At 51.4% G+C, this 24,163-nt stretch overlaps 17 non-coding genes across 17 annotated transcripts; all 17 read right to left on the bottom strand.

The window, feature by feature from the left end:
- Positions 1-503: 503 nt before the first annotated feature.
- On the bottom strand, positions 504-575 carry trnam-cau (transfer RNA methionine (anticodon CAU)). The gene has a single exon. It is a non-coding gene; the product is annotated as a tRNA-Met (tRNA).
- Positions 576-1,807: 1,232 nt separating this feature from the next.
- Positions 1,808-1,879, bottom strand: trnam-cau (transfer RNA methionine (anticodon CAU)). The gene has a single exon. It is a non-coding gene; the product is annotated as a tRNA-Met (tRNA).
- Positions 1,880-4,416: 2,537 nt separating this feature from the next.
- trnam-cau (transfer RNA methionine (anticodon CAU)) lies at positions 4,417-4,488 on the bottom strand. The gene has a single exon. It is a non-coding gene; the product is annotated as a tRNA-Met (tRNA).
- A 1,233-nt stretch (positions 4,489-5,721) lies between these two features.
- Positions 5,722-5,793, bottom strand: trnam-cau (transfer RNA methionine (anticodon CAU)). The gene has a single exon. It is a non-coding gene; the product is annotated as a tRNA-Met (tRNA).
- A 1,233-nt stretch (positions 5,794-7,026) lies between these two features.
- Positions 7,027-7,098, bottom strand: trnam-cau (transfer RNA methionine (anticodon CAU)). Its single transcript has one exon. It is a non-coding gene; the product is annotated as a tRNA-Met (tRNA).
- Positions 7,099-8,331: 1,233 nt separating this feature from the next.
- Positions 8,332-8,403, bottom strand: trnam-cau (transfer RNA methionine (anticodon CAU)). The gene has a single exon. It is a non-coding gene; the product is annotated as a tRNA-Met (tRNA).
- Positions 8,404-9,636: 1,233 nt separating this feature from the next.
- trnam-cau (transfer RNA methionine (anticodon CAU)) lies at positions 9,637-9,708 on the bottom strand. The gene has a single exon. It is a non-coding gene; the product is annotated as a tRNA-Met (tRNA).
- Positions 9,709-10,941: 1,233 nt separating this feature from the next.
- On the bottom strand, positions 10,942-11,013 carry trnam-cau (transfer RNA methionine (anticodon CAU)). Its single transcript has one exon. It is a non-coding gene; the product is annotated as a tRNA-Met (tRNA).
- A 1,233-nt stretch (positions 11,014-12,246) lies between these two features.
- Positions 12,247-12,318, bottom strand: trnam-cau (transfer RNA methionine (anticodon CAU)). The gene has a single exon. It is a non-coding gene; the product is annotated as a tRNA-Met (tRNA).
- A 1,233-nt stretch (positions 12,319-13,551) lies between these two features.
- trnam-cau (transfer RNA methionine (anticodon CAU)) lies at positions 13,552-13,623 on the bottom strand. Its single transcript has one exon. It is a non-coding gene; the product is annotated as a tRNA-Met (tRNA).
- A 1,238-nt stretch (positions 13,624-14,861) lies between these two features.
- On the bottom strand, positions 14,862-14,933 carry trnam-cau (transfer RNA methionine (anticodon CAU)). The gene has a single exon. It is a non-coding gene; the product is annotated as a tRNA-Met (tRNA).
- Positions 14,934-16,171: 1,238 nt separating this feature from the next.
- On the bottom strand, positions 16,172-16,243 carry trnam-cau (transfer RNA methionine (anticodon CAU)). Its single transcript has one exon. It is a non-coding gene; the product is annotated as a tRNA-Met (tRNA).
- A 1,233-nt stretch (positions 16,244-17,476) lies between these two features.
- Positions 17,477-17,548, bottom strand: trnam-cau (transfer RNA methionine (anticodon CAU)). The gene has a single exon. It is a non-coding gene; the product is annotated as a tRNA-Met (tRNA).
- Positions 17,549-18,780: 1,232 nt separating this feature from the next.
- On the bottom strand, positions 18,781-18,852 carry trnam-cau (transfer RNA methionine (anticodon CAU)). The gene has a single exon. It is a non-coding gene; the product is annotated as a tRNA-Met (tRNA).
- Positions 18,853-21,389: 2,537 nt separating this feature from the next.
- Positions 21,390-21,461, bottom strand: trnam-cau (transfer RNA methionine (anticodon CAU)). The gene has a single exon. It is a non-coding gene; the product is annotated as a tRNA-Met (tRNA).
- A 1,232-nt stretch (positions 21,462-22,693) lies between these two features.
- On the bottom strand, positions 22,694-22,765 carry trnam-cau (transfer RNA methionine (anticodon CAU)). The gene has a single exon. It is a non-coding gene; the product is annotated as a tRNA-Met (tRNA).
- A 1,232-nt stretch (positions 22,766-23,997) lies between these two features.
- trnam-cau (transfer RNA methionine (anticodon CAU)) lies at positions 23,998-24,069 on the bottom strand. The gene has a single exon. It is a non-coding gene; the product is annotated as a tRNA-Met (tRNA).
- Positions 24,070-24,163: the final 94 nt, after the last annotated feature.

Below are 24,163 nucleotides of genomic sequence, written 5' to 3'. Positions count from 1 at the left end.
CATGTCTCTGAGCCACCCAGGAGGCCGGATATCACTACAGCCCTGTATACCATGAGCTTGGTGCCAGATTTGAAGGCCTGATCTTGGAACACTGTCTTCCTCCGGCGGCCGAAGGCCCAACAGCCTGTATCCTGCAATATTTACAGGACATCCTCTCTCGTCAACACTAACATTGTCCTTAACCAATACTGCCACCTCAACTGCTATCATTCATGTACACCCGATATCCAGCTATATTTACGGCCCACGCCTGCCCTTTGAGCCAGATCCCAATTATTGCCACAGCATCATAATCCGATTTGCTTGCAGATCAGCAAACTTATTTAGTAAAAGAAGAGGAAACAATAAGACTTTTAATATCAAGCTCATATTTTATGAGTGTGCTCTATCAGCCAAAGCTCCTCAAATTAATTGAAAGAGAATGATTTTGGAGATGCATCCTTGTCAAGGCTGGGATTAGTTGCAGTGCAAGTGTTGGCTGCAACCACATTAAAAATTGCCTTTAGCAGAGGATGGTTTCGATCCATCGACCTCTGGGTTATGGGCCCAGCACGCTTCCGCTGCGCCACTCTGCTGCTGGTGTTGGAACTAATGAATTGCACCTCCTTGTGCTTGGACATGGCTGGCTGCGGTTGCGTGTGATTGACAGCTGCTCTAGTGAGCGGATTGGGCCGCGGGGTCACGTGGTGGATGGGCGTGATTAACCACTGCTCCAGTCATCACCAGAGGCAGCCCCTCGAAATCGAGGAAGACTTGCTTCCACTCTAAAAGTGAGTTCTCAGGTGGCTGTTCAGTCCAATACAGGAATTACAGTCTCTGTCACAGCTGGGGCAGACAGTGGTTAAAGGAAAGGGTGGGTGGGGAGTCTGGTTTGCCGCACGCTCCTTCCGCTGCCTGCGCTTGTTTTCTGCATGTTCTCGGCGGCGAGACCCGAGGTGCTCAGCGCCCTCCCGGATGCTCTTCCTCCACTTAGGGCGCTCTTTGGCAAGAGATTCCCAGGTGTCGGTGGGGATGTTGCACTTTATCAAGGAGGCTTTGAGGATGTCCTTGAAACGTTCCCTCTGCCCACCTGCGGCTCACTTGCCGTGCAGGATTCCTAGTAGAGCGCTTGTTTTGGGAGTCTTGTGTCGAGAATGCGGACAATGTGGCCCGCCCAATGGAGCTGGTCGAGTGTGGTCAGTGCTTCGATGCTGGGGATGTTGGCTTGATCGAGAGCACTGACGTTGAAGCGTCTATCCTCCCAGGGGATTTGCAGGATGTTGTGGTATTTCTCCAGCGATTTGAGGTGATTGCTGTATATGGTCCATGTCTCTGAGCCACCCAGGAGGCCGGATATCACTACAGCCCTGTATACCATGAGCTTGGTGCCAGATTTGAAGGCCTGATCTTGGAACACTGTCTTCCTCCGGCGGCCGAAGGCCCAACAGCCTGTATCCTGCAATATTTACAGGACATCCTCTCTCGTCAACACTAACATTGTCCTTAACCAATACTGCCACCTCAACTGCTACCATTCATGTACACCCGATATCCAGCGAGATTTACGGCCCACGCCTGCCCTTTGAGCCAGATCCAAGTTATTGCCACAGCATCATAATCCGATTTGCTTGCAGATCAGCAAACTTATTTAGTAAAAGAAGAGGAAACAATAAGACTTTTAATATCAAGCTCATATTTTATGAGTGTGCTCTATCAGCCAAAGCTCCTCAAATTAATCGAAAGAGAATGATTTTAGAGATGCATCCTTGTCAAGGCTGGGATTAGTTGCAGTGCAAGTGTTGGCTGCAACCACATTAAAAGTTGCCTTTAGCAGAGGATGGTTTCGATCCATCGACCTCTGGGTTATGGGCCCAGCACGCTTCCGCTGCGCCACTCTGCTGCTGGTGTTGGAACTGATGAATTGCACCTCCTTGTGCTGGGACATGGCTGGCTGCGGTTGCGTGTGATTGACAGCTGCTCGAGTGAGCGGATTGGGCCGCGGGGTCACGTGGTGGATGGGCGTGATTAACCACTGCTCCAGTCATCACCAGAGGCAGCCCCTCGAAATCGAGGAAGACTTGCTTCCACTCTAAAAGTGAGTTCTCAGGTGGCTGTTCAGTCCAATACAGGAATTACAGTCTCTGTCACAGCTGGGGCAGACAGTGGTTAAAGGAAAGGGTGGGTGGGGAGTCTGGTTTGCCGCACGCTCCTTCCGCTGCCTGCGCTTGTTTTCTGCATGTTCTCGGCAGCGAGACTCGAGGTGCTCAGCGCCCTCCCGGATGCTCTTCCTCCACTTAGGGCGCTCTTTGGCAAGAGATTCCCAGGTGTCGGTGGGGATGTTGCACTTTATCAAGGAGGCTTTGAGGATGTCCTTGAAACGTTCCCTCTGCCCACCTGCGGCTCACTTGCCGTGCAGGATTCCTAGTAGAGCGCTTGTTTTGGGAGTCTTGTGTCGAGAATGCGGACAATGTGGCCCGCCCAATGGAGCTGGTCGAGTGTGGTCAGTGCTTCGATGCTGGGGATGTTGGCTTGATCGAGAGCACTGACGTTGAAGCGTCTATCCTCCCAGGGGATTTGCAGGATGTTGTGGTATTTCTCCAGCGATTTGAGGTGATTGCTGTATATGGTCCATGTCTCTGAGCCACCCAGGAGGCCGGATATCACTACAGCCCTGTATACCATGAGCTTGGTGCCAGATTTGAAGGCCTGATCTTGGAACACTGTCTTCCTCCGGCGGCCGAAAGCCCAACAGCCTGTATCCTGCAATATTTACAGGACATCCTCTCTCGTCAACACTAACATTGTCCTTAACCAATACTGCCACCTCAACTGCTACCATTCATGTACACCCGATATCCAGCTATATTTACGGCCCACGCCTGCCCTTTGAGCCAGATCCCAATTATTGCCACAGCATCATAATCCGATTTGCTTGCAGATCAGCAAACTTATTTAGTAAAAGAAGAGGAAACAATAAGACTTTTAATATCAAGCTCATATTTTATGAGTGTGCTCTATCAGCCAAAGCTCCCCAAATTAATTGAAAGAGAATGATTTTGGAGATGCATCCTTGTCAAGGCTGGGATTAGTTGCAGTGCAAGTGTTGGCTGCAACCACATTAAAAGTTGCCTTTAGCAGAGGATGGTTTCAATCCATCGACCTCTGGGTTATGGGCCCAGCACGCTTCCGCTGCGCCACTCTGCTGCTGGTGTTGGAACTGATGAATTGCACCTCCTTGTGCTGGGACATGGCTGGCTGCGGTTGCGTGTGATTGACAGCTGCTCTCGTGAGCGGATTGGGCCGCGGGGTCACGTGGTGGATGGGCGTGATTAACCACTGCTCCAGTCATCACCAGAGGCAGCCCCTCGAAATCGAGGAAGACTTGCTTCCACTCTAAAAGTGAGTTCTCAGGTGGCTGTTCAGTCCAATACAGGAATTACAGTCTCTGTCACAGCTGGGGCAGACAGTGGTTAAAGGAAAGGGTGGGTGGGGAGTCTGGTTTGCCGCACGCTCCTTCCGCTGCCTGCGCTTGTTTTCTGCATGTTCTCGGCGGCGAGACTCGAGGTGCTCAGCGCCCTCCCGGATGCTCTTCCTCCACTTAGGGCGCTCTTTGGCAAGAGATTCCCAGGTGTCGGTGGGGATGTTGCACTTTATCAAGGAGGCTTTGAGGATGTCCTTGAAACGTTCCCTCTGCCCACCTGCGGCTCACTTGCCGTGTAGGATTCCTAGTAGAGCGCTTGTTTTGGGAGTCTTGTGTCGAGAATGCGGACAATGTGGCCCGCCCAATGGAGCTGGTCGAGTGTGGTCAGTGCTTCGATGCTGGGGATGTTGGCTTGATCGAGAGCACTGACGTTGAAGCGTCTATCCTCCCAGGGGATTTGCAGGATGTTGTGGTATTTCTCCAGCGATTTGAGGTGATTGCTGTATATGGTCCATGTCTCTGAGCCACCCAGGAGGCCGGATATCACTACAGCCCTGTATACCATGAGCTTGGTGCCAGATTTGAAGGCCTGATCTTGGAACACTGTCTTCCTCCGGCGGCCGAAGGCCCAACAGCCTGTATCCTGCAATATTTACAGGACATCCTCTCTCGTCAACACTAACATTGTCCTTAACCAATACTGCCACCCCAACTGCTACCATTCATGTACACCCGATATCCAGCTATATTTACGGCCCACGCCTGCCCTTTGAGCCAGATCCCAGTTATTGCCACAGCATCATATTCCGATTTGCTTGCAGATCAGCAAAACTTATTTAGTAAAAGAAGAGGAAACAATAAGACTTTTAATATCAAGCTCATATTTTATGAGTGTGCTCTATCAGCCAAAGCTCCCCAAATTAATTGAAAGAGAATGATTTTGGAGATGCATCCTTGTCAAGGCTGGGATTAGTTGCAGTGCAAGTGTTGGCTGCAACCACATTAAAAGTTGCCTTTAGCAGAGGATGGTTTCGATCCATCGACCTCTGGGTTATGGGCCCAGCACGCTTCCGCTGCGCCACTCTGCTGCTGGTGTTGGAACTGATGAATTGCACCTCCTTGTGCTTGGACATGGCTGGCTGCGGTTGCGTGTGATTGACAGCTGCTCTCGTGAGCGGATTGGGCCGCGGGGTCACGTGGTGGATGGGCGTGATTAACCACTGCTCCAGTCATCACCAGAGGCAGCCCCTCGAAATCGAGGAAGACTTGCTTCCACTCTAAAAGTGAGTTCTCAGGTGGCTGTTCAGTCCAATACAGGAATTACAGTCTCTGTCACAGCTGGGGCAGACAGTGGTTAAAGGAAAGGGTGGGTGGGGAGTCTGGTTTGCCGCACGCTCCTTCCGCTGCCTGCGCTTGTTTTCTGCATGTTCTCGGCGGCGAGACTCGAGGTGCTCAGCGCCCTCCCGGATGCTCTTCCTCCACTTAGGGCGCTCTTTGGCAAGAGATTCCCAGGTGTCGGTGGGGATGTTGCACTTTATCAAGGAGGCTTTGAGGATGTCCTTGAAACGTTCCCTCTGCCCACCTGCGGCTCACTTGCCGTGTAGGATTCCTAGTAGAGCGCTTGTTTTGGGAGTCTTGTGTCGAGAATGCGGACAATGTGGCCCGCCCAATGGAGCTGGTCGAGTGTGGTCAGTGCTTCGATGCTGGGGATGTTGGCTTGATCGAGAGCACTGACGTTGAAGCGTCTATCCTCCCAGGGGATTTGCAGGATGTTGTGGTATTTCTCCAGCGATTTGAGGTGATTGCTGTATATGGTCCATGTCTCTGAGCCACCCAGGAGGCCGGATATCACTACAGCCCTGTATACCATGAGCTTGGTGCCAGATTTGAAGGCCTGATCTTGGAACACTGTCTTCCTCCGGCGGCCGAAGGCCCAACAGCCTGTATCCTGCAATATTTACAGGACATCCTCTCTCGTCAACACTAACATTGTCCTTAACCAATACTGCCACCCCAACTGCTACCATTCATGTACACCCGATATCCAGCTATATTTACGGCCCACGCCTGCCCTTTGAGCCAGATCCCAGTTATTGCCACAGCATCATATTCCGATTTGCTTGCAGATCAGCAAAACTTATTTAGTAAAAGAAGAGGAAACAATAAGATTTTTAATATCAAGCTCATATTTTATGAGTGTGCTCTATCAGCCAAAGCTCCCCAAATTAATTGAAAGAGAATGATTTTGGAGATGCATCCTTGTCAAGGCTGGGATTAGTTGCAGTGCAAGTGTTGGCTGCAACCACATTAAAAGTTGCCTTTAGCAGAGGATGGTTTCGATCCATCGACCTCTGGGTTATGGGCCCAGCACGCTTCCGCTGCGCCACTCTGCTGCTGGTGTTGGAACTGATGAATTGCACCTCCTTGTGCTTGGACATGGCTGGCTGCGGTTGCGTGTGATTGACAGCTGCTCTAGTGAGCGGATTGGGCCGCGGGGTCACGTGGTGGATGGGCGTGATTAACCACTGCTCCAGTCATCACCAGAGGCAGCCCCTCGAAATCGAGGAAGACTTGCTTCCACTCTAAAAGTGAGTTCTCAGGTGGCTGTTCAGTCCAATACAGGAATTACAGTCTCTGTCACAGCTGGGGCAGACAGTGGTTAAAGGAAAGGGTGGGTGGGGAGTCTGGTTTGCCGCACGCTCCTTCCGCTGCCTGCGCTTGTTTTCTGCATGTTCTCGGCGGCGAGACTCGAGGTGCTCAGCGCCCTCCCGGATGCTCTTCCTCCACTTAGGGCGCTCTTTGGCAAGAGATTCCCAGGTGTCGGTGGGGATGTTGCACTTTATCAAGGAGGCTTTGAGGATGTCCTTGAAACGTTCCCTCTGCCCACCTGCGGCTCACTTGCCGTGTAGGATTCCTAGTAGAGCGCTTGTTTTGGGAGTCTTGTGTCGAGAATGCGGACAATGTGGCCCGCCCAATGGAGCTGGTCGAGTGTGGTCAGTGCTTCGATGCTGGGGATGTTGGCTTGATCGAGAGCACTGACGTTGAAGCGTCTATCCTCCCAGGGGATTTGCAGGATGTTGTGGTATTTCTCCAGCGATTTGAGGTGATTGCTGTATATGGTCCATGTCTCTGAGCCACCCAGGAGGCCGGATATCACTACAGCCCTGTATACCATGAGCTTGGTGCCAGATTTGAAGGCCTGATCTTGGAACACTGTCTTCCTCCGGCGGCCGAAGGCCCAACAGCCTGTATCCTGCAATATTTACAGGACATCCTCTCTCGTCAACACTAACATTGTCCTTAACCAATACTGCCACCCCAACTGCTACCATTCATGTACACCCGATATCCAGCTATATTTACGGCCCACGCCTGCCCTTTGAGCCAGATCCCAGTTATTGCCACAGCATCATATTCCGATTTGCTTGCAGATCAGCAAAACTTATTTAGTAAAAGAAGAGGAAACAATAAGATTTTTAATATCAAGCTCATATTTTATGAGTGTGCTCTATCAGCCAAAGCTCCCCAAATTAATTGAAAGAGAATGATTTTGGAGATGCATCCTTGTCAAGGCTGGGATTAGTTGCAGTGCAAGTGTTGGCTGCAACCACATTAAAAGTTGCCTTTAGCAGAGGATGGTTTCGATCCATCGACCTCTGGGTTATGGGCCCAGCACGCTTCCGCTGCGCCACTCTGCTGCTGGTGTTGGAACTGATGAATTGCACCTCCTTGTGCTTGGACATGGCTGGCTGCGGTTGCGTGTGATTGACAGCTGCTCTAGTGAGCGGATTGGGCCGCGGGGTCACGTGGTGGATGGGCGTGATTAACCACTGCTCCAGTCATCACCAGAGGCAGCCCCTCGAAATCGAGGAAGACTTGCTTCCACTCTAAAAGTGAGTTCTCAGGTGGCTGTTCAGTCCAATACAGGAATTACAGTCTCTGTCACAGCTGGGGCAGACAGTGGTTAAAGGAAAGGGTGGGTGGGGAGTCTGGTTTGCCGCACGCTCCTTCCGCTGCCTGCGCTTGTTTTCTGCATGTTCTCGGCGGCGAGACTCGAGGTGCTCAGCGCCCTCCCAGATGCTCTTCCTCCACTTAGGGCGCTCTTTGGCAAGAGATTCCCAGGTGTCGGTGGGGATGTTGCACTTTATCAAGGAGGCTTTGAGGATGTCCTTGAAACGTTCCCTCTGCCCACCTGCGGCTCACTTGCCGTGTAGGATTCCTAGTAGAGCGCTTGTTTTGGGAGTCTTGTGTCGAGAATGCGGACAATGTGGCCCGCCCAATGGAGCTGGTCGAGTGTGGTCAGTGCTTCGATGCTGGGGATGTTGGCTTGATCGAGAGCACTGACGTTGAAGCGTCTATCCTCCCAGGGGATTTGCAGGATGTTGTGGTATTTCTCCAGCGATTTGAGGTGATTGCTGTATATGGTCCATGTCTCTGAGCCACCCAGGAGGCCGGATATCACTACAGCCCTGTATACCATGAGCTTGGTGCCAGATTTGAAGGCCTGATCTTGGAACACTGTCTTCCTCCGGCGGCCGAAGGCCCAACAGCCTGTATCCTGCAATATTTACAGGACATCCTCTCTCGTCAACACTAACATTGTCCTTAACCAATACTGCCACCCCAACTGCTACCATTCATGTACACCCGATATCCAGCTATATTTACGGCCCACGCCTGCCCTTTGAGCCAGATCCCAGTTATTGCCACAGCATCATATTCCGATTTGCTTGCAGATCAGCAAAACTTATTTAGTAAAAGAAGAGGAAACAATAAGACTTTTAATATCAAGCTCATATTTTATGAGTGTGCTCTATCAGCCAAAGCTCCCCAAATTAATTGAAAGAGAATGATTTTGGAGATGCATCCTTGTCAAGGCTGGGATTAGTTGCAGTGCAAGTGTTGGCTGCAACCACATTAAAAGTTGCCTTTAGCAGAGGATGGTTTCGATCCATCGACCTCTGGGTTATGGGCCCAGCACGCTTCCGCTGCGCCACTCTGCTGCTGGTGTTGGAACTGATGAATTGCACCTCCTTGTGCTTGGACATGGCTGGCTGCGGTTGCGTGTGATTGACAGCTGCTCTCGTGAGCGGATTGGGCCGCGGGGTCACGTGGTGGATGGGCGTGATTAACCACTGCTCCAGTCATCACCAGAGGCAGCCCCTCGAAATCGAGGAAGACTTGCTTCCACTCTAAAAGTGAGTTCTCAGGTGGCTGTTCAGTCCAATACAGGAATTACAGTCTCTGTCACAGCTGGGGCAGACAGTGGTTAAAGGAAAGGGTGGGTGGGGAGTCTGGTTTGCCGCACGCTCCTTCCGCTGCCTGCGCTTGTTTTCTGCATGTTCTCGGCGGCGAGACTCGAGGTGCTCAGCGCCCTCCCGGATGCTCTTCCTCCACTTAGGGCGCTCTTTGGCAAGAGATTCCCAGGTGTCGGTGGGGATGTTGCACTTTATCAAGGAGGCTTTGAGGATGTCCTTGAAACGTTCCCTCTGCCCACCTGCGGCTCACTTGCCGTGTAGGATTCCTAGTAGAGCGCTTGTTTTGGGAGTCTTGTGTCGAGAATGCGGACAATGTGGCCCGCCCAATGGAGCTGGTCGAGTGTGGTCAGTGCTTCGATGCTGGGGATGTTGGCTTGATCGAGAGCACTGACGTTGAAGCGTCTATCCTCCCAGGGGATTTGCAGGATGTTGTGGTATTTCTCCAGCGATTTGAGGTGATTGCTGTATATGGTCCATGTCTCTGAGCCACCCAGGAGGCCGGATATCACTACAGCCCTGTATACCATGAGCTTGGTGCCAGATTTGAAGGCCTGATCTTGGAACACTGTCTTCCTCCGGCGGCCGAAGGCCCAACAGCCTGTATCCTGCAATATTTACAGGACATCCTCTCTCGTCAACACTAACATTGTCCTTAACCAATACTGCCACCCCAACTGCTACCATTCATGTACACCCGATATCCAGCTATATTTACGGCCCACGCCTGCCCTTTGAGCCAGATCCCAGTTATTGCCACAGCATCATATTCCGATTTGCTTGCAGATCAGCAAAACTTATTTAGTAAAAGAAGAGGAAACAATAAGATTTTTAATATCAAGCTCATATTTTATGAGTGTGCTCTATCAGCCAAAGCTCCCCAAATTAATTGAAAGAGAATGATTTTGGAGATGCATCCTTGTCAAGGCTGGGATTAGTTGCAGTGCAAGTGTTGGCTGCAACCACATTAAAAGTTGCCTTTAGCAGAGGATGGTTTCGATCCATCGACCTCTGGGTTATGGGCCCAGCACGCTTCCGCTGCGCCACTCTGCTGCTGGTGTTGGAACTGATGAATTGCACCTCCTTGTGCTTGGACATGGCTGGCTGCGGTTGCGTGTGATTGACAGCTGCTCTAGTGAGCGGATTGGGCCGCGGGGTCACGTGGTGGATGGGCGTGATTAACCACTGCTCCAGTCATCACCAGAGGCAGCCCCTCGAAATCGAGGAAGACTTGCTTCCACTCTAAAAGTGAGTTCTCAGGTGGCTGTTCAGTCCAATACAGGAATTACAGTCTCTGTCACAGCTGGGGCAGACAGTGGTTAAAGGAAAGGGTGGGTGGGGAGTCTGGTTTGCCGCACGCTCCTTCCGCTGCCTGCGCTTGTTTTCTGCATGTTCTCGGCGGCGAGACTCGAGGTGCTCAGCGCCCTCCCAGATGCTCTTCCTCCACTTAGGGCGCTCTTTGGCAAGAGATTCCCAGGTGTCGGTGGGGATGTTGCACTTTATCAAGGAGGCTTTGAGGATGTCCTTGAAACGTTCCCTCTGCCCACCTGCGGCTCACTTGCCGTGTAGGATTCCTAGTAGAGCGCTTGTTTTGGGAGTCTTGTGTCGAGAATGCGGACAATGTGGCCCGCCCAATGGAGCTGGTCGAGTGTGGTCAGTGCTTCGATGCTGGGGATGTTGGCTTGATCGAGAGCACTGACGTTGAAGCGTCTATCCTCCCAGGGGATTTGCAGGATGTTGTGGTATTTCTCCAGCGATTTGAGGTGATTGCTGTATATGGTCCATGTCTCTGAGCCACCCAGGAGGCCGGATATCACTACAGCCCTGTATACCATGAGCTTGGTGCCAGATTTGAAGGCCTGATCTTGGAACACTGTCTTCCTCCGGCGGCCGAAGGCCCAACAGCCTGTATCCTGCAATATTTACAGGACATCCTCTCTCGTCAACACTAACATTGTCCTTAACCAATACTGCCACCCCAACTGCTACCATTCATGTACACCCGATATCCAGCTATATTTACGGCCCACGCCTGCCCTTTGAGCCAGATCCCAGTTATTGCCACAGCATCATATTCCGATTTGCTTGCAGATCAGCAAAACTTATTTAGTAAAAGAAGAGGAAACAATAAGATTTTTAATATCAAGCTCATATTTTATGAGTGTGCTCTATCAGCCAAAGCTCCCCAAATTAATTGAAAGAGAATGATTTTGGAGATGCATCCTTGTCAAGGCTGGGATTAGTTGCAGTGCAAGTGTTGGCTGCAACCACATTAAAAGTTGCCTTTAGCAGAGGATGGTTTCGATCCATCGACCTCTGGGTTATGGGCCCAGCACGCTTCCGCTGCGCCACTCTGCTGCTGGTGTTGGAACTGATGAATTGCACCTCCTTGTGCTTGGACATGGCTGGCTGCGGTTGCGTGTGATTGACAGCTGCTCTAGTGAGCGGATTGGGCCGCGGGGTCACGTGGTGGATGGGCGTGATTAACCACTGCTCCAGTCATCACCAGAGGCAGCCCCTCGAAATCGAGGAAGACTTGCTTCCACTCTAAAAGTGAGTTCTCAGGTGGCTGTTCAGTCCAATACAGGAATTACAGTCTCTGTCACAGCTGGGGCAGACAGTGGTTAAAGGAAAGGGTGGGTGGGGAGTCTGGTTTGCCGCACGCTCCTTCCGCTGCCTGCGCTTGTTTTCTGCATGTTCTCGGCGGCGAGACTCGAGGTGCTCAGCGCCCTCCCAGATGCTCTTCCTCCACTTAGGGCGCTCTTTGGCAAGAGATTCCCAGGTGTCGGTGGGGATGTTGCACTTTATCAAGGAGGCTTTGAGGATGTCCTTGAAACGTTCCCTCTGCCCACCTGCGGCTCACTTGCCGTGTAGGATTCCTAGTAGAGCGCTTGTTTTGGGAGTCTTGTGTCGAGAATGCGGACAATGTGGCCCGCCCAATGGAGCTGGTCGAGTGTGGTCAGTGCTTCGATGCTGGGGATGTTGGCTTGATCGAGAGCACTGACGTTGAAGCGTCTATCCTCCCAGGGGATTTGCAGGATGTTGTGGTATTTCTCCAGCGATTTGAGGTGATTGCTGTATATGGTCCATGTCTCTGAGCCACCCAGGAGGCCGGATATCACTACAGCCCTGTATACCATGAGCTTGGTGCCAGATTTGAAGGCCTGATCTTGGAACACTGTCTTCCTCCGGCGGCCGAAGGCCCAACAGCCTGTATCCTGCAATATTTACAGGACATCCTCTCTCGTCAACACTAACATTGTCCTTAACCAATACTGCCACCCCAACTGCTACCATTCATGTACACCCGATATCCAGCTATATTTACGGCCCACGCCTGCCCTTTGAGCCAGATCCCAGTTATTGCCACAGCATCATATTCCGATTTGCTTGCAGATCAGCAAAACTTATTTAGTAAAAGAAGAGGAAACAATAAGACTTTTAATATCAAGCTCATATTTTATGAGTGTGCTCTATCAGCCAAAGCTCCCCAAATTAATTGAAAGAGAATGATTTTGGAGATGCATCCTTGTCAAGGCTGGGATTAGTTGCAGTGCAAGTGTTGGCTGCAACCACATTAAAAGTTGCCTTTAGCAGAGGATGGTTTCGATCCATCGACCTCTGGGTTATGGGCCCAGCACGCTTCCGCTGCGCCACTCTGCTGCTGGTGTTGGAACTGATGAATTGCACCTCCTTGTGCTTGGACATGGCTGGCTGCGGTTGCGTGTGATTGACAGCTGCTCTCGTGAGCGGATTGGGCCGCGGGGTCACGTGGTGGATGGGCGTGATTAACCACTGCTCCAGTCATCACCAGAGGCAGCCCCTCGAAATCGAGGAAGACTTGCTTCCACTCTAAAAGTGAGTTCTCAGGTGGCTGTTCAGTCCAATACAGGAATTACAGTCTCTGTCACAGCTGGGGCAGACAGTGGTTAAAGGAAAGGGTGGGTGGGGAGTCTGGTTTGCCGCACGCTCCTTCCGCTGCCTGCGCTTGTTTTCTGCATGTTCTCGGCGGCGAGACTCGAGGTGCTCAGCGCCCTCCCGGATGCTCTTCCTCCACTTAGGGCGCTCTTTGGCAAGAGATTCCCAGGTGTCGGTGGGGATGTTGCACTTTATCAAGGAGGCTTTGAGGATGTCCTTGAAACGTTCCCTCTGCCCACCTGCGGCTCACTTGCCGTGTAGGATTCCTAGTAGAGCGCTTGTTTTGGGAGTCTTGTGTCGAGAATGCGGACAATGTGGCCCGCCCAATGGAGCTGGTCGAGTGTGGTCAGTGCTTCGATGCTGGGGATGTTGGCTTGATCGAGAGCACTGACGTTGAAGCGTCTATCCTCCCAGGGGATTTGCAGGATGTTGTGGTATTTCTCCAGCGATTTGAGGTGATTGCTGTATATGGTCCATGTCTCTGAGCCACCCAGGAGGCCGGATATCACTACAGCCCTGTATACCATGAGCTTGGTGCCAGATTTGAAGGCCTGATCTTGGAACACTGTCTTCCTCCGGCGGCCGAAGGCCCAACAGCCTGTATCCTGCAATATTTACAGGACATCCTCTCTCGTCAACACTAACATTGTCCTTAACCAATACTGCCACCCCAACTGCTACCATTCATGTACACCCGATATCCAGCTATATTTACGGCCCACGCCTGCCCTTTGAGCCAGATCCCAGTTATTGCCACAGCATCATATTCCGATTTGCTTGCAGATCAGCAAAACTTATTTAGTAAAAGAAGAGGAAACAATAAGATTTTTAATATCAAGCTCATATTTTATGAGTGTGCTCTATCAGCCAAAGCTCCCCAAATTAATTGAAAGAGAATGATTTTGGAGATGCATCCTTGTCAAGGCTGGGATTAGTTGCAGTGCAAGTGTTGGCTGCAACCACATTAAAAGTTGCCTTTAGCAGAGGATGGTTTCGATCCATCGACCTCTGGGTTATGGGCCCAGCACGCTTCCGCTGCGCCACTCTGCTGCTGGTGTTGGAACTGATGAATTGCACCTCCTTGTGCTTGGACATGGCTGGCTGCGGTTGCGTGTGATTGACAGCTGCTCTAGTGAGCGGATTGGGCCGCGGGGTCACGTGGTGGATGGGCGTGATTAACCACTGCTCCAGTCATCACCAGAGGCAGCCCCTCGAAATCGAGGAAGACTTGCTTCCACTCTAAAAGTGAGTTCTCAGGTGGCTGTTCAGTCCAATACAGGAATTACAGTCTCTGTCACAGCTGGGGCAGACAGTGGTTAAAGGAAAGGGTGGGTGGGGAGTCTGGTTTGCCGCACGCTCCTTCCGCTGCCTGCGCTTGTTTTCTGCATGTTCTCGGCGGCGAGACTCGAGGTGCTCAGCGCCCTCCCAGATGCTCTTCCTCCACTTAGGGCGCTCTTTGGCAAGAGATTCCCAGGTGTCGGTGGGGATGTTGCACTTTATCAAGGAGGCTTTGAGGATGTCCTTGAAACGTTCCCTCTGCCCACCTGCGGCTCACTTGCCGTGTAGGATTCCTAGTAGAGCGCTTGTTTTGGGAGTCTTGTGTCGAGAATGCGGACAATGTGGCCCGCCCAATGGAGCTGGTCGAGTGTGGTCAGTGCTTCGATGCTGGGGATGTTGGCTTGATCGAGAGCACTGACGTTGAAGCGTCTATCCTCCCAGGGGATTTGCAGGATGTTGTGGTATTTCTCCAGCGATTTGAGGTGATTGCTGTATATGGTCCATGTCTCTGAGCCACCCAGGAGGCCGGATATCACTACAGCCCTGTATACCATGAGCTTGGTGCCAGATTTGAAGGCCTGATCTTGGAACACTGTCTTCCTCCGGCGGCCGAAGGCCCAACAGCCTGTATCCTGCAATATTTACAGGACATCCTCTCTCGTCAACACTAACATTGTCCTTAACCAATACTGCCACCCCAACTGCTACCATTCATGTACACCCGATATCCAGCTATATTTACGGCCCACGCCTGCCCTTTGAGCCAGATCCCAGTTATTGCCACAGCATCATATTCCGATTTGCTTGCAGATCAGCAAAACTTAACTTATTTAGTAAAAGAAGAGGAAACAATAAGATTTTTAATATCAAGCTCATATTTTATGAGTGTGCTCTATCAGCCAAAGCTCCTCAAATTAATTGAAAGAGAATGATTTTGGAGATGCATCCTTGTCAAGGCTGGGATTAGTTGCAGTGCAAGTGTTGACTGCAACCACATTAAAAGTTGCCTTTAGCAGAGGATGGTTTCGATCCATCGACCTCTGGGTTATGGGCCCAGCACGCTTCCGCTGCGCCACTCTGCTGCTGGTGTTGGAACTGATGAATTGCACCTCCTTGTGCTTGGACATGGCTGGCTGCGGTTGCGTGTGATTGACAGCTGCTCTAGTGAGCCAATTGGGCCGCGGGGTCACGTGGTGGATGGGCGTGATTAACCACTGCTCCAGTCATCACCAGAGGCAGCCCCTCGAAATCGAGGAAGACTTGCTTCCACTCTAAAAGTGAGTTCTCAGGTGGCTGTTCAGTCCAATACAGGAATTACAGTCTCTGTCACAGCTGGGGCAGACAGTGGTTAAAGGAAAGGGTGGGTGGGGAGTCTGGTTTGCCGCACGCTCCTTCCGCTGCCTGCGCTTGTTTTCTGCATGTTCTCGGCGGCGAGACTCGAGGTGCTCAGCGCCCTCCCGGATGCTCTTCCTCCACTTAGGGCGCTCTTTGGCAAGAGATTCCCAGGTGTCGGTGGGGATGTTGCACTTTATCAAGGAGGCTTTGAGGATGTCCTTGAAACGTTCCCTCTGCCCACCTGCGGCTCACTTGCCGTGTAGGATTCCTAGTAGAGCGCTTGTTTTGGGAGTCTTGTGTCGAGAATGCGGACAATGTGGCCCGCCCAATGGAGCTGGTCGAGTGTGGTCAGTGCTTCGATGCTGGGGATGTTGGCTTGATCGAGAGCACTGACGTTGAAGCGTCTATCCTCCCAGGGGATTTGCAGGATGTTGTGGTATTTCTCCAGCGATTTGAGGTGATTGCTGTATATGGTCCATGTCTCTGAGCCACCCAGGAGGCCGGATATCACTACAGCCCTGTATACCATGAGCTTGGTGCCAGATTTGAAGGCCTGATCTTGGAACACTGTCTTCCTCCGGCGGCCGAAGGCCCAACAGCCTGTATCCTGCAATATTTACAGGACATCCTCTCTCGTCAACACTAACATTGTCCTTAACCAATACTGCCACCCCAACTGCTACCATTCATGTACACCCGATATCCAGCTATATTTACGGCCCACGCCTGCCCTTTGAGCCAGATCCCAGTTATTGCCACAGCATCATATTCCGATTTGCTTGCAGATCAGCAAAACTTAACTTATTTAGTAAAAGAAGAGGAAACAATAAGATTTTTAATATCAAGCTCATATTTTATGAGTGTGCTCTATCAGCCAAAGCTCCTCAAATTAATTGAAAGAGAATGATTTTGGAGATGCATCCTTGTCAAGGCTGGGATTAGTTGCAGTGCAAGTGTTGACTGCAACCACATTAAAAGTTGCCTTTAGCAGAGGATGGTTTCGATCCATCGACCTCTGGGTTATGGGCCCAGCACGCTTCCGCTGCGCCACTCTGCTGCTGGTGTTGGAACTGATGAATTGCACCTCCTTGTGCTTGGACATGGCTGGCTGCGGTTGCGTGTGATTGACAGCTGCTCTAGTGAGCCAATTGGGCCGCGGGGTCACGTGGTGGATGGGCGTGATTAACCACTGCTCCAGTCATCACCAGAGGCAGCCCCTCGAAATCGAGGAAGACTTGCTTCCACTCTAAAAGTGAGTTCTCAGGTGGCTGTTCAGTCCAATACAGGAATTACAGTCTCTGTCACAGCTGGGGCAGACAGTGGTTAAAGGAAAGGGTGGGTGGGGAGTCTGGTTTGCCGCACGCTCCTTCCGCTGCCTGCGCTTGTTTTCTGCATGTTCTCGGCGGCGAGACTCGAGGTGCTCAGCGCCCTCCCGGATGCTCTTCCTCCACTTAGGGCGCTCTTTGGCAAGAGATTCCCAGGTGTCGGTGGGGATGTTGCACTTTATCAAGGAGGCTTTGAGGATGTCCTTGAAACGTTCCCTCTGCCCACCTGCGGCTCACTTGCCGTGTAGGATTCCTAGTAGAGCGCTTGTTTTGGGAGTCTTGTGTCGAGAATGCGGACAATGTGGCCCGCCCAATGGAGCTGGTCGAGTGTGGTCAGTGCTTCGATGCTGGGGATGTTGGCTTGATCGAGAGCACTGACGTTGAAGCGTCTATCCTCCCAGGGGATTTGCAGGATGTTGTGGTATTTCTCCAGCGATTTGAGGTGATTGCTGTATATGGTCCATGTCTCTGAGCCACCCAGGAGGCCGGATATCACTACAGCCCTGTATACCATGAGCTTGGTGCCAGATTTGAAGGCCTGATCTTGGAACACTGTCTTCCTCCGGCGGCCGAAGGCCCAACAGCCTGTATCCTGCAATATTTACAGGACATCCTCTCTCGTCAACACTAACATTGTCCTTAACCAATACTGCCACCCCAACTGCTACCATTCATGTACACCCGATATCCAGCTATATTTACGGCCCACGCCTGCCCTTTGAGCCAGATCCCAGTTATTGCCACAGCATCATATTCCGATTTGCTTGCAGATCAGCAAAACTTATTTAGTAAAAGAAGAGGAAACAATAAGATTTTTAATATCAAGCTCATATTTTATGAGTGTGCTCTATCAGCCAAAGCTCCTCAAATTAATTGAAAGAGAATGATTTTGGAGATGCATCCTTGTCAAGGCTGGGATTAGTTGCAGTGCAAGTGTTGACTGCAACCACATTAAAAGTTGCCTTTAGCAGAGGATGGTTTCGATCCATCGACCTCTGGGTTATGGGCCCAGCACGCTTCCGCTGCGCCACTCTGCTGCTGGTGTTGGAACTGATGAATTGCACCTCCTTGTGCTTGGACATGGCTGGCTGCGGTTGCGTGTGATTGACAGCTGCTCTAGTGAGCCAATTGGGCCGCGGGGTCACGTGGTGGATGGGCGTGATTAACCACTGCTCCAGTCATCACCAGAGGCAGCCCCTCGAAATCGAGGAAGACTTGCTTCCACTCTAAAAGTGAGTTCTCAGGTGGCTGTTCAGTCCAATACAGGAATTACAGTCTCTGTCACAGCTGGGGCAGACAGTGGTTAAAGGAAAGGGTGGGTGGGGAGTCTGGTTTGCCTCACGCTCCTTCCGCTGCCTGCGCTTGTTTTCTGCATGTTCTCGGCGGCGAGACTCGAGGTGCTCAGCGCCCTCCCGGATGCTCTTCCTCCACTTAGGGCGCTCTTTGGCAAGAGATTCCCAGGTGTCGGTGGGGATGTTGCACTTTATCAAGGAGGCTTTGAGGATGTCCTTGAAACGTTCCTTCTGCCCACCTGCGGCTCACTTGCCGTGTAGGATTCCTAGTAGAGCGCTTGTTTTGGGAGTCTTGTGTCGAGAATGCGGACAATGTGGCCCGCCCAATGGATCTGGTCGAGTGTGGTCAGTGCTTCGATGCTGGGGATGTTGGCTTGATCGAGAGCACTGACGTTGAAGCGTCTATCCTCCCAGGGGATTTGCAGGATGTTGTGGTATTTCTCCAGCGATTTGAGGTGATTGCTGTATATGGTCCATGTCTCTGAGCCACCCAGGAGGCCGGATATCACTACAGCCCTGTATACCATGAGCTTGGTGCCAGATTTGAAGGCCTGATCTTGGAACACTGTCTTCCTCCGGCGGCCGAAGGCCCAACAGCCTGTATCCTGCAATATTTACAGGACATCCTCTCTCGTCAACACTAACATTGTCCTTAACCAATACTGCCACCCCAACTGCTACCATTCATGTACACCCGATATCCAGCTATATTTACGGCCCACGCCTGCCCTTTGAGCCAGATCCCAATTATTGCCACAGCATCATAATCCGATTTGCTTGCAGATAAGCAAACTTATTTAGTAAAAGAAGAGGAAACAATAAGACTTTTAATATCAAGCTCATATTTTATGAGTGTGCTCTATCAGCCAAAGCTCCTCAAATTAATTGAAAGAGAATGATTTTGGAGATGCATCCTTGTCAAGGCTGGGATTAGTTGCAGTGCAAGTGTTGGCTGCAACCACATTAAAAGTTGCCTTTAGCAGAGGATGGTTTCGATCCATCGACCTCTGGGTTATGGGCCCAGCACGCTTCCGCTGCGCCACTCTGCTGCTGGTGTTGGAACTGATGAATTGCACCTCCTTGTGCTTGGACATGGCTGGCTGCGGTTGCGTGTGATTGACAGCTGCTCTAGTGAGCGGATTGGGCCGCGGGGTCACGTGGTGGATGGGCGTGATTAACCACTGCTCCAGTCATCACCAGAGGCAGCCCCTCGAAATCGAGGAAGACTTGCTTCCACTCTAAAAGTGAGTTCTCAGGTGGCTGTTCAGTCCAATACAGGAATTACAGTCTCTGTCACAGCTGGGGCAGACAGTGGTTAAAGGAAAGGGTGGGTGGGGAGTCTGGTTTGCCGCACGCTCCTTCCGCTGCCTGCGCTTGTTTTCTGCATGTTCTCGGCGGCGAGACTCGAGGTGCTCAGCGCCCTCCCGGATGCTCTTCCTCCACTTAGGGCGCTCTTTGGCAAGAGATTCCCAGGTGTCGGTGGGGATGTTGCACTTTATCAAGGAGGCTTTGAGGATGTCCTTGAAACGTTCCCTCTGCCCACCTGCGGCTCACTTGCCGTGTAGGATTCCTAGTAGAGCGCTTGTTTTGGGAGTCTTGTGTCGAGAATGCGGACAATGTGGCCCGCCCAATGGAGCTGGTCGAGTGTGGTCAGTGCTTCGATGCTGGGGATGTTGGCTTGATCGAGAGCACTGACGTTGAAGCGTCTATCCTCCCAGGGGATTTGCAGGATGTTGTGGTATTTCTCCAGCGATTTGAGGTGATTGCTGTATATGGTCCATGTCTCTGAGCCACCCAGGAGGCCGGATATCACTACAGCCCTGTATACCATGAGCTTGGTGCCAGATTTGAAGGCCTGATCTTGGAACACTGTCTTCCTCCGGCGGCCGAAGGCCCAACAGCCTGTATCCTGCAATATTTACAGGACATCCTCTCTCGTCAACACTAACATTGTCCTTAACCAATACTGCCACCCCAACTGCTACCATTCATGTACACCCGATATCCAGCTATATTTACGGCCCACGCCTGCCCTTTGAGCCAGATCCCAGTTATTGCCACAGCATCATATTCCGATTTGCTTGCAGATCAGCAAAACTTATTTAGTAAAAGAAGAGGAAACAATAAGATTTTTAATATCAAGCTCATATTTTATGAGTGTGCTCTATCAGCCAAAGCTCCTCAAATTAATTGAAAGAGAATGATTTTGGAGATGCATCCTTGTCAAGGCTGGGATTAGTTGCAGTGCAAGTGTTGACTGCAACCACATTAAAAGTTGCCTTTAGCAGAGGATGGTTTCGATCCATCGACCTCTGGGTTATGGGCCCAGCATGCTTCCGCTGCGCCACTCTGCTGCTGGTGTTGGAAATGATGAATTGCACCTCCTTGTGCTTGGACATGGCTGGCTGCGGTTGCGTGTGATTGACAGCTGCTCTAGTGAGCCAATTGGGCCGCGGGGTCACGTGGTGGATGGGCGTGATTAACCACTGCTCCAGTCATCACCAGAGGCAGCCCCTCGAAATCGAGGAAGACTTGCTTCCACTCTAAAAGTGAGTTCTCAGGTGGCTGTTCAGTCCAATACAGGAATTACAGTCTCTGTCACAGCTGGGGCAGACAGTGGTTAAAGGAAAGGGTGGGTGGGGAGTCTGGTTTGCCTCACGCTCCTTCCGCTGCCTGCGCTTGTTTTCTGCATGTTCTCGGCGGCGAGACTCGAGGTGCTCAGCGCCCTCCCGGATGCTCTTCCTCCACTTAGGGCGCTCTTTGGCAAGAGATTCCCAGGTGTCGGTGGGGATGTTGCACTTTATCAAGGAGGCTTTGAGGATGTCCTTGAAACGTTCCTTCTGCCCACCTGCGGCTCACTTGCCGTGTAGGATTCCTAGTAGAGCGCTTGTTTTGGGAGTCTTGTGTCGAGAATGCGGACAATGTGGCCCGCCCAATGGAGCTGGTCGAGTGTGGTCAGTGCTTCGATGCTGGGGATGTTGGCTTGATCGAGAGCACTGACGTTGAAGCGTCTATCCTCCCAGGGGATTTGCAGGATGTTGTGGTATTTCTCCAGCGATTTGAGGTGATTGCTGTATATGGTCCATGTCTCTGAGCCACCCAGGAGGCCGGATATCACTACAGCCCTGTATACCATGAGCTTGGTGCCAGATTTGAAGGCCTGATCTTGGAACACTGTCTTCCTCCGGCGGCCGAAGGCCCAACAGCCTGTATCCTGCAATATTTACAGGACATCCTCTCTCGTCAACACTAACATTGTCCTTAACCAATACTGCCACCCCAACTGCTACCATTCATGTACACCCGATATCCAGCTATATTTACGGCCCACGCCTGCCCTTTGAGCCAGATCCCAATTATTGCCACAGCATCATAATCCGATTTGCTTGCAGATAAGCAAACTTATTTAGTAAAAGAAGAGGAAACAATAAGACTTTTAATATCAAGCTCATATTTTATGAGTGTGCTCTATCAGCCAAAGCTCCTCAAATTAATTGAAAGAGAATGATTTTGGAGATGCATCCTTGTCAAGGCTGGGATTAGTTGCAGTGCAAGTGTTGGCTGCAACCACATTAAAAGTTGCCTTTAGCAGAGGATGGTTTCGATCCATCGACCTCTGGGTTATGGGCCCAGCACGCTTCCGCTGCGCCACTCTGCTGCTGGTGTTGGAACTGATGAATTGCACCTCCTTGTGCTTGGACATGGCTGGCTGCGGTTGCGTGTGATTGACAGCTGCTCTAGTGAGCGGATTGGGCCGCGGGGTCACGTGGTGGATGGGCGTGATTAACCACTGCTCCAGTCATCACCAGAGGCAGCCCCTCGAAATCGAGGAAGACTTGCTTCCACTCGAAAAGTGAGTTCTCAGGTGGCTGTTCAGTCCAATACAGGAATTACAGTCTCTGTCACAGCTGGGGCAGACAGTGGTTAAAGGAAAGGGTGGGTGGGGAGTCTGGTTTGCCGCACGCTCCTTCCGCTGCCTGCGCTTGTTTTCTGCATGTTCTCGGCGGCGAGACTCGAGGTGCTCAGCGCCCTCCCGGATGCTCTTCCTCCACTTAGGGCGCTCTTTGGCAAGAGATTCCCAGGTGTCGGTGGGGATGTTGCACTTTATCAAGGAGGCTTTGAGGATGTCCTTGAAACGTTCCCTCTGCCCACCTGCGGCTCACTTGCCGTGTAGGATTCCTAGTAGAGCGCTTGTTTTGGGAGTCTTGTGTCGAGAATGCGGACAATGTGGCCCGCCCAATGGAGCTGGTCGAGTGTGGTCAGTGCTTCGATGCTGGGGATGTTGGCTTGATCGAGAGCACTGACGTTGAAGCGTCTATCCTCCCAGGGGATTTGCAGGATGTTGTGGTATTTCTCCAGCGATTTGAGGTGATTGCTGTATATGGTCCATGTCTCTGAGCCACCCAGGAGGCCGGATATCACTACAGCCCTGTATACCATGAGCTTGGTGCCAGATTTGAAGGCCTGATCTTGGAACACTGTCTTCCTCCGGCGGCCGAAGGCCCAACAGCCTGTATCCTGCAATATTTACAGGACATCCTCTCTCGTCAACACTAACATTGTCCTTAACCAATACTGCCACCCCAACTGCTACCATTCATGTACACCCGATATCCAGCTATATTTACGGCCCACGCCTGCCCTTTGAGCCAGATCCCAATTATTGCCACAGCATCATAATCCGATTTGCTTGCAGATAAGCAAACTTATTTAGTAAAAGAAGAGGAAACAATAAGACTTTTAATATCAAGCTCATATTTTATGAGTGTGCTCTATCAGCCAAAGCTCCTCAAATTAATTGAAAGAGAATGATTTTGGAGATGCATCCTTGTCAAGGCTGGGATTAGTTGCAGTGCAAGTGTTGGCTGCAACCACATTAAAAGTTGCCTTTAGCAGAGGATGGTTTCGATCCATCGACCTCTGGGTTATGGGCCCAGCACGCTTCCGCTGCGCCACTCTGCTGCTGGTGTTGGAACTGATGAATTGCACCTCCTTGTGCTGGGACATGGCTGGCTGCGGTTGCGTGTGATTGACAGCTCCTCTAGTGAGCGGATTGGGCCGCGGGGTCACGTGGTGGATGGGCGTGATTAACCACTGCTCCAGTCATCACCAGAGGCAGCCCCTCGAAATCGAGGAAGACTTGCTTCCACTCTAAAAGTGAGTTCTCAGGTGGCTGTTCAGTCCAATACAGGAATTACAGTCTCTGTCACAGCTGGGGCAGACAGTGGTTAAAGGAAAGGGTGGGTGGGGAGTCTGGTTTGCCGCACGCTCCTTCCGCTGCCTGCGCTTGTTTTCTGCATGTTCTCGGCGGCGAGACTCGAGGTGCTCAGCGCCCTCCCGGATGCTCTTCCTCCACTTAGGGCGCTCTTTGGCAAGAGATTCCCAGGTGTCGGTGGGGATGTTGCACTTTATCAAGGAGGCTTTGAGGATGTCCTTGAAACGTTCCCTCTGCCCACCTGCGGCTCACTTGCCGTGTAGGATTCCTAGTAGAGCGCTTGTTTTGGGAGTCTTGTGTCGAGAATGCGGACAATGTGGCCCGCCCAATGGAGCTGGTCGAGTGTGGTCAGTGCTTCGATGCTGGGGATGTTGGCTTGATCGAGAGCACTGACGTTGAAGCGTCTATCCTCCCAGGGGATTTGCAGGATGTTGTGGTATTTCTCCAGCGATTTGAGGTGATTGCTGTATATGGTCCATGTCTCTGAGCCACCCAGGAGGCCGGATATCACTACAGCCCTGTATACCATGAGCTTGGTGCCAGATTTGAAGGCCTGATCTTGGAACACTGTCTTCCTCCGGCGGCCGAAGGCCCAACAGCCTGTATCCTGCAATATTTACAGGACATCCTCTCTCGTCAACACTAACATTGTCCTTAACCAATACTGCCACCCCAACTGCTACCATTCATGTACACCCGATATCCAGCTATATTTACGGCCCACGCCTGCCCTTTGAGCCAGATCCCAATTATTGCCACAGCATCATAATCCGATTTGCTTGCAGATAAGCAAACTTATTTAGTAAAAGAAGAGGAAACAATAAGACTTTTAATATCAAGCTCATATTTTATGAGTGTGCTCTATCAGCCAAAGCTCCTCAAATTAATTGAAAGAGAATGATTTTGGAGATGCATCCTTGTCAAGGCTGGGATTAGTTGCAGTGCAAGTGTTGGCTGCAACCACATTAAAAGTTGCCTTTAGCAGAGGATGGTTTCGATCCATCGACCTCTGGGTTATGGGCCCAGCACGCTTCCGCTGCGCCACTCTGCTGCTGGTGTTGGAACTGATGAATTGCACCTCCTTGTGCTTGGACATGGCTGGCTGCGGTTGCGTGTGATTGACAGCTGCTCTAGTGAGCGGATTG

The sequence above is a fragment of the Pristiophorus japonicus genome, unplaced genomic scaffold (genome assembly GCF_044704955.1).
Source record: "Pristiophorus japonicus isolate sPriJap1 unplaced genomic scaffold, sPriJap1.hap1 HAP1_SCAFFOLD_539, whole genome shotgun sequence".
In the NCBI taxonomy this organism is placed as follows: Eukaryota; Metazoa; Chordata; class Chondrichthyes; family Pristiophoridae; genus Pristiophorus; species Pristiophorus japonicus.
The sequence above is the reverse complement of the archived record's forward strand: the minus strand, read 5'-3'. Positions and strand labels throughout refer to the sequence as shown.